This window comes from Tupaia chinensis, unplaced genomic scaffold, assembly GCF_000334495.1.
Source record: "Tupaia chinensis unplaced genomic scaffold, TupChi_1.0 Scaffold145519_1, whole genome shotgun sequence".
NCBI classification, from domain to species: Eukaryota; Metazoa; Chordata; class Mammalia; order Scandentia; family Tupaiidae; genus Tupaia; species Tupaia belangeri.
Genome location: NW_006205376.1, coordinates 353730 through 362407, shown reverse-complemented (window position 1 = coordinate 362407; position 8678 = coordinate 353730). Strand labels below are relative to the sequence as shown.

The 8678-nt window shown below is 41.9% G+C and overlaps 1 long non-coding RNA gene across 1 annotated transcript in view; it reads right to left on the bottom strand.

Annotated features, from left to right (window-relative positions):
• LOC102483921 (uncharacterized) overlaps positions 1-8678 on the bottom strand; it is a 25716-nt gene that overhangs the window by 8959 nt on the left and 8079 nt on the right. Inside the window, exons 2-3 of the long non-coding RNA XR_337349.2 lie at positions 6495-6709; positions 6201-6277 (exon numbers count right to left, since the gene is read on the bottom strand). This is a non-coding gene — a long non-coding RNA (uncharacterized LOC102483921). The remainder of the gene's footprint in view (positions 1-6200; positions 6278-6494; positions 6710-8678) is intronic.

Below are 8678 nucleotides of genomic sequence, written 5' to 3'. Positions count from 1 at the left end.
AAAACATCTAGTCCCCATCTTCCTCATATAACAATTTGACAAAACAGAAGTTACATGAAGGCATACCCTCCTTTTAATCTTATCTTTATCTTTTCGACCCTGGATTTAGTGGCCGAGTATTTCCTCTTGTACATGGCCTTCCTGGAATACATGTCAGACCGGGAGTATCTGCTGATGCCACAGACTAGGATGGGGTTTTGGCTGCAATGGGGCTTCCCCTTCTTGGGCTTTTTAGCCTTGGGGTCACCCTTTTTAACCTTGCCACTGACATCAGCCTTCTTGGCTTCAGGTTTCTTCTCCTTAGTATCCTGCTTTGCAGCTTTTTCGCCTGCCATCCTGTATAGTGGGAAAGAGCCTCAGCTCTAGTTTCTAGTACTAATAATAAGTATTAAGAAAAAACATAAAGGTTTGGAATCTGCAATAGTTCCCAATGTAAAAGCTCTCAGGATTTGAACCATGGTTGGCCTTGTAGGAGTCCAGCACCTATACTATCAAGCCACCTACTGGCCTGGATTTAACATCTATTTTTTAAGATAGACCCCCTTTACTGGGGATTAGATGTTATTGATTAGACTCTTGAAAGAAAAGAATCAAGAACACCTTCTGGCTTGGAGCCTAAACAAGTGTGAGTGGTGGAGCCCTGAGCTGAAGTGGGCAGAGCTGTGAAGAGCAGGTCTGGTAGAGAAAATGAAATTTCATGTGGAAAGCTTAGATGCTGAGGCATCAAAGGATTGTCTTTTTTTTTTTTTTTGAGAGGTTTTTGCTATAGGGAGTGTGCTCTCGCCAGAAAGACAGAGAGAGAGACAGAGAGATAGAAAGTGAGAAATCACCCCCCAGGGGAGGATGGCCACGCTGCAATCCCTTCTCCTCCATTCTTCTCTTGGGATCTTAGGCACACATGCACACGCGCCCAGCGTGAGTTTAAGCCACTGGGCCCAGGACTTGAACCGGGGTCGGCGACATGGGAGCTCAACGACATAGCCATTACGCTAACTGCTGGTCCCAGGATTGTCTTATTTAATCCTCCCACCAATCTGATGAGATAGATACCGTGATCATCACCATCTCCATTTTATACCTGCAGATCCTGGAACTTAGAATTTGCCTAGAACACAGGAGACAAAGTATTTTGTTTGTTAGATTTTTGCTGTATGGTGCGTGCGCTTGCTGGAGAGAGAGAGATAGAAATCACCCCTCCCCCCTGGTAGGGATGGCCACGCCACAATCTCTTCTCTTTCATTATCTTCTCAGGATTTGGGGCGCCCATACACTTGTACCCAGCGTGAGTTTTAAGTTCCTAGGTCTGGGACTCGAACCATGGTTGAATATGTGTAAGTCCAGCGACATAACCATTATGCCATCTTCTGCCCCTGAGACGAAGCATTTTGACCTGAACCAGGTGTGACTACAAAGTCCATGCTCATCCCAACAGCCTTACTAAAATTCACCAAGCAAGCGACTATAATAAAAGGTTTTAGGGAAAAGAGGTAACTAAAATATGCAACAACCAGTTTGGTATTCCGTGTAGCCACAGCTCCCACAAGTAGCCTCAGAAGGCTGTGGAATGGCAGCTGGCACATCAAGAGAGACCAAATGCCACCAAGCATTTACCTGCTAGGGGACGGGCAGAGTTGTTCACTGCAACCCAACTCTCAGCCTGGGGGCAGAGAGATCAAAGGTTGGGTGATTGCAAGGGCTGGCAGGTTGGTTCCAGGGTGTTAGGGAGTAGCTAGTTACCAATCTTCTCAAAGAATTTTGTTTTTATTCATGATAGGGAGTGAATGCAAGAACATGCAACACACAGAGAAAGAGGACCCTACTGCTTTGGGGATCTGGGGCATGTGCACATGCACCCGATGTATTTTTCACACCCACTCAGAAGTTTAAACCTGCAGTTGGCACTGTGGCTTCCAGAGTCGCAGTTTAGTTTGCTACTGTCTGCACCATCAGGCTAGGCTTCAAAAGAATATTTAATACATATTGTTTAAAGAATTATTTTATTTAGCTTTTATTTATTCATTTACTTACTTATTTTAATTTTACCAGAGAGGAACAGAGAGAGAGAAAAGGAAAGTGAGAAGGTAAGCTGCCAGGTCAGGTCCAGGACTCGAACCATAGTCAGCCATGTGGGAGTCCACACCCTCAACCTCCACGCCACCTGCCGGCCCCAAGAATTTTTAACATTTTAACACTGAGTATAATAGAGTCAGCCATGACATAGTAAGAAAGCTGTCAAGATATTATTCCTTCTATTCTGGATTCAGAGAAGTTCATTTCAAACAGAGAAGTTGAATTCAGTTGCTGTTTCTTGTCCTGCAAATAATGAACTTGCCAATTTCTAAGTTTCAGAATAAAATCAACCAAATAATTGCTCAGATGTGGGAATATGATTTATAAGATATACTCATTTTAATGTATTTTCAACACAATAAGACAATTCAAATACTATACGGAAATAATTACGAATTCAGATATATACAGAGTTCAATCAGAAAATATTTTGTATTGCTACTAAATATTAACTAGACTATATGAGTACAAGAATTTTCCTATTTTTGTCTATATATTACATGATATTAAGGTGTTTATTTTTTGCAAGTATGACACTGGCATTATAACTATGCTTTGAAAATAAAATCTTGGGCCAGCAGGTGGTACGGTGGTTAAGATACTGGATCCCACATAGCCAGCTCTACAGTTCAAGTCCCAGACCTTGCAGCCTGAAACACATGCCAGACACGTGTGCATGTGTGCCCAAAATCCCAAGAGGAGAATGGTGGAGAAGGGCCTGTGGTATGGCCATCAACCCCTGGGGGGTGATTTCTTACTGTCCTCTCTTTCTCTCCAGCAAGTGCATGAGCCCTATGGCAAAAAATCTTTGAAAAGAGTCTTACACATTGGGCGTGTGTGTGTGAATGTATGTGTGCCCAAAATCCTAAGAGAAGAAAATGGAAGAGAAGGGATTGAGGCATGGCCATCTCCACTCCCTCAACCCCCCGTCTTTGGCAAGCACATGTGCCTTATAGCAAAACTAAATTTAAAAAAAGAAAGACAAAGGAAAAGAAAAAGAGTCTTAGTTTCTTAGCTGTATATCCCTTGGTATTTTCTGGTGCAATGATCTGAACAATATCCAACAGTTGATTTTAAATATTTCACCTAATGTGGATGGGGTAAGAGCAGCTGGGTTATAAATAAAATAGGGTTGGTCATGTGTTACTGAATGTTGAATCTTGGTAATAGGTTCATGGAGGCTCTTTCTTCTGTTTTCTCTGTTTCGTGTATGCTTAGAAATTTTCATAACAACAAATTTAAGGGGCCAGTCAGTGGCTGGGAATTAAAAGGCCAGATCTCATATGGCAGATGGCACAGTTCAAATCCCCGATTGACTGCCTGTAAAACACACCAGGCTTGTGCACGTGTGCCCAAAATCCCAAAAGGAGGGAGAAATGGAGAAGAGATTGGAGCAAGACCATCCTCCTGGGGTGGTGGGGGGGGTGCCTCATCTCTCTCTTTCTCTTCCCCCACATGTGTATGTGCCCTTTAGCAATTTTTTTTTTTAGAAAATAATTAAATATTTATCCAATATTTAGAGTCTGTGGTTGCTGTTCAAACGGATGCACAGGGTACAAGATTATAAATTGCTTTCTATATTTCATTTGCTTTAGGGTTATTTTTCTTGAAAGGATTTTGGGAAATTGTACTTCTCAAGATGAATATAAAAAGTAGTGTGTGTTTAACCATAACTTCCTTCATGGTAGCTTCTGGGTGCCTCTTCCACACTTCCAATCATAGCAATGAGAGTAAATAATTCCCCCTAATTTGGCCTCAACACTCAGCTGCTGTCACATTAATTGGTACCTTTGTGTAAGTACTGCCTGCTGGTAGCTAGTGATAACATTTTAAAATACATTACAAGATAGATACCATTTTAGCGTCTAAATTCAGATATTAACTGAGCAAGCTTTCCATTTTTTGGTAAAATTTTTACTAGACTTATTTATTATTATTTTTAATTTGCTATGGGATACATGTGCTTATCAGAGAAAGAGAAAGAGAGAAAGAGAGAGAGAGAGAGAGAAAATGAGAAAGCAAGCCCCCAGGTCGGGGTCTCGAACCATGGTTGGCTATGTGGGAATCCAGTGCCTTAACCACCATATCACCTGCTGGCCTCCTAGTAACTTTTTTTTTTCTCAGAGACTTTTTTTTTTTTTTTCTCAGAGAGGTTTTTGCTATAGGGTGCGTGCGCTCACCAGAAAGACAGAGGGAGACAGAGAGACAGAAAGCGAGAAATCACCCCCCAGGGGGGATGGCCATGGAGCAATCCCTTCTCCTCAGTTCTCCTCTCGGGATCCTGGGCATGCACGCACACGTGCCTGGTGTGAGTTTAAGCCACTGGGTATGGAACTCAAGCCGCAGTCGACTACATGGGAGCTTAGCGGCATAGCCATTACAGTAATTGCTGGTCCTTCCCAGTAACTTTTTGTAAGTGAAATTTTTAAATTCTTGGGGCCAGAATGTGGTGTGGTGGTTAAAGTACTGGACTCTCACATAGCGGATTCACATAGCAAATTCAAGTCCTGGTTCTGGCGGCTTGAAACACTCCAGGTGCATGTGTGTGCATCCCCACAATCCCGAGAGGAGAATGGAGAAGAAGGGATTATGGTGTGGCCATCCTTCTTGAGGGCTCATTTCCTGTTTTCTGTCTCTTTGTCTCTCTGGCAAGCACACATACCCTATGGGAAAAATCTCTAAAAATGTGAAATTCTGTTATTAATTCCTTATTATAATTTATTCATGACCATCTGCTGCCTTAGAGGGGTCTACAGAACTTGCTTTTTTCTAACAATGTTGAAAAGGTAGTTTTATAATAGTTTTAAATTTCTTTTTTAAAATTTTATTTATTATTATTTTTAAATTTGCTATAGGGCACATATACTCACTGAAGAGAGAGAGAGAGAGAGAGAGAGAGAAGAGAAAGCAAGCTGCCAGGTCCAGGACTCAAACTGTGGTTGGCCACGGGAGAGTCTAGCACCTCAACCATTGTGCCACCTGCTGGTCCTGGTTTAAATTTCTATTAATAAATTATGGAGTGTGTGTATTTAAGTTAAGTTATTCTTAACTCTTTACGCCAGTATTTATAATAGATTTACAGTACAACTTTACCAATATAAATGTAATTATACTGGTAAATAAAATATATTCAGTGTAGAGATAGTTCCACTAGATTTGTAAAGCATAAATTCATGAAAATATTTAAATGACTATTTTAAGCTTGAATGTTATGTTGTTTTTGTTCATTTTTAGTTTTTTTGCTATAGTGTTTGTACACTTGCCAGAGAGAAATAGTGAGAGGGAAAATAAGAAATCACTCCCCAGAAGGTATGGCCATGCTGCAATCCCTTCTCTTCCATTCTCCTCTAGGGATTTTTGGGCATGCACACACATGCACCTGCATGATGTTCAAACTGCTGGGTCCAGGACTTGAACTGTGGTTGACCATGTGAGAGTCCAATGCTATAACCATTGTGCTGCCTGTTGGCCCCAGAATATTACATATGTACTTTAATCATTTAAAATTTCAAAATGCATATCTCCAGGAGTTGCCCTCTTGTCTTTTTTTTTTTTTTTGTCAGATGGTGTATGCGCTTGCAGGAGAGGGGTTGGGAGAGAAAGCACCCCCATGCGGTGTGGTCATGCCACAGCCCCTTCTCCTTTTTTTCCTCGTGTATGGATTTTGGACACCCATACACACACTCCTGACATGTTTTCCAAACTAGAGTCCGGGACTTGAAGCACACAGTTGGCCATGTGGGATCTCGTCACCTTAACTACTGCACCACTAGATGGCCTGTATAATTTAAGAATGAGATTTCACTTTCGAGGCCCAGCTGTGGCAGCGCACGTGGTAGATATGGAGCCACTGTGAAAACTGGAGCCATATGGGAGGTCTAGGTTTGAATCTGGGTTGACCCCACATATCCATGACCCTGCTGACCAGAAAGCTGGGAGGAGTGTGGTGTGGCTGGACCTTGTCAAGGTTACCTCTTTTTCTCTCTTTCTTTCTCTCACTCTAATGAAGTAAATCAATAAACTTTAAAAAAAAAAAGATTTTACTTTTGGAAGATATGATTGCCCCATTCCAAGACCTAACACACCAATTTAAATTGAGAGTATACCATTGCATAGGGTCATTTACTTACAAATCAATCTCTTTGAGGAGCTTAGAGTTTTATAAGCCCAGGTAGTCCACAACTTTATGAAGTAATAAAGAGTTTGCCTGTAATAGAAGGACAGAGAAGCTAAACACAGGGAGAAGTTATTTTATCCATCTCGGAACTTAAAGAAATGAGAATATAAATCTAAAATGGTTAATTCATACTTTTGGCTCTTTGCTACTGGATAATGGTCTCTCCTACTCTTCGTTAATAACATGCATATCCAAAATTAAGCCTCTTATGTTGCCTTGGAGTCTGTTACTTTAAATAGGCACCTACCAGATTATAATTTCTACTTGTTTGAAAATGGTTGGCGTCTGATATCGATTTTCATTTCTTTTTCCAAAAAAACATCACAATGGGGGCAAGCTGGAAGTCAAAAACAATTATTCTGGAGAGTACAATTAAGTTGGCTTTTCTCCCAGCATTTTTCTTGATACCTTTAATTATTGTTTGAGTCTGTAGTTAAAGGAAATAGTCATAGGAGAAGAATTCTGAAAAGAGAAAGAGAGAGAGTCCATAGTTTTCCTAAAACAGAATAGGTACTTTCCAAAAACTGTTACGTAAACTAAAATTGCTCCCTAGAAATGATGCCTGTGGAGGGGGCTATAAGCCCGGAGGACGATGGTTGCTTAGAAGCAAGCTACGGCAAATAAACACCCTGAAATTTCTCTTTAAGGTTTCAAGCCTAATTCAAGGATGGGATTATCGCTAAATTACTAAGCTTAAAATAATTGCCTCATGAATAGTCATATCGATTATGACTGAAAAGCATGAAGGCTCTGTGTTCTATTTTTAGTTTAGACATATGCTTTTTGTTGAGGAAGCTGAGGGATGCTGTTAGTCAATCGATTTTCCAGAAGGATAAACGTTGTGATGTGTGGCTGTGAGGAAGGAGAAAACAATTCCCACCTCCAGAAGCTCTCAACTGTGCAAGCTGATGTGCAGAAAAGTTTCATGCTGTGGTCTGAATGTTTGTGTCCTCTCCAAATTCATATGTTAAAATCCTACCCCTTGAGGTGATGGGGGTTAGGAGGTGAGGGCCTTAAGGACACCATTAGGTCAAGCAGACCCTTCCTGAATGGGAGAAGTGCCCGTATTAAAGGCCCAGAGAGATAAGTCTTTCCTTCTACCCTGTGAAGACACAATGAAAAGTAAGTTGTGGTCTATATAGGAGCCAGGAAACAGGCTGTTGCCAGATGCAGAATCTGGGCTTCCTACACCTGGGTCTGGATCTGGGCTTTTTCAGTTTCCAGACTGTGAGAAATAAATTTCTGCTGTTTATTAGCCACCCAGTCTATGGTATTTTGTTATAGCAGCCTAAACAGACTATTAAAATACCAGGAATAATTAATACACTACTAAACAATAATTAATACAACTACAAGTACCTCTGCATTCAGAAACAGAAAGATTAGGTGAGTAAGATTTCTGTCACTTAAAGTATCAGAAAATGTATATGAAGGTCAGGACCAGCACTTGGTATGATGACTGTGTCGCTGGAGTCCCACGTAATCGACTGCGGTTCGAGTCCCGGACCTGGGGGCTTAAACTCATGCTGGGCACATGTGTGTGTGTGTGTGTGTGTGTGTGTGTATGTGTCCAAGATCCTGAGAGTAGAATGGAGGAGAAGGGATTGCACCATGACCATCCTCTCTGGGGGGTGATTTCTCACTTTCTGTCTATCTTGATCTCTCTGTCTTTATGGTGAGCACATGCATCCTATAGCAAAAACCTCTCAAAAAAAAAAAAAAGTATGTGAAGGATGGAAAAGAACATTCAGTTTAAATTCTTACATGTGACCAGAGTCTAAAGATGCTATATCTAAAAGACACTCAGATCAAGATTGGTAGTTTTGGGAACCAGCAGTTAGTGTAATGGCTATGTCGCTGGACTCCCATGTAGTCGACCACGGTTTGCGTCCCGGACCCGGTGGCTTAGAACTCACGCTGGGCGCATGTGCGTGTGTGCCCAAGATCCCGAGAGGAGAATGGAGGAGAAGGGATTGCGGCGTGACCATCCCCCCTGGGGGGTGATTTCTCACTTTCTGTCTCTGTCTCTCTCTGTCTGTCTGGCGAGCGCACACACCCTATAGAGAAAACCTCTCAAAAAAAAAAAAAAAAAAAGATTGGTAGTTTCATTTAGTTGGCTAACCAACTGCCTAAAGTTCCACTGGCACATTATTTCCTATCCTTAAAAAGAGGCAACTCTGAGGGGCCAGCAGTTAGCGTAATGGCTATGTTGTTCAACTCTCACGTAGTCGACTGCGGTTTGAGAGACAGGACCCGGTGGCTTCAAATCACACTGAACGCGTGTGTGTGCGTGCCCAAGATGCCTGAGAGGAGAATGGAGAAGAAGGGATTGTGGCGTGGCCATCCCCCCCGGGGGGTGATTTTTCGCTTTCTGTCTCTCTGTCTTTCTGGCAAGCGCGCGTGCCCTATAGCAAAAACCTCTCAAAAAAAA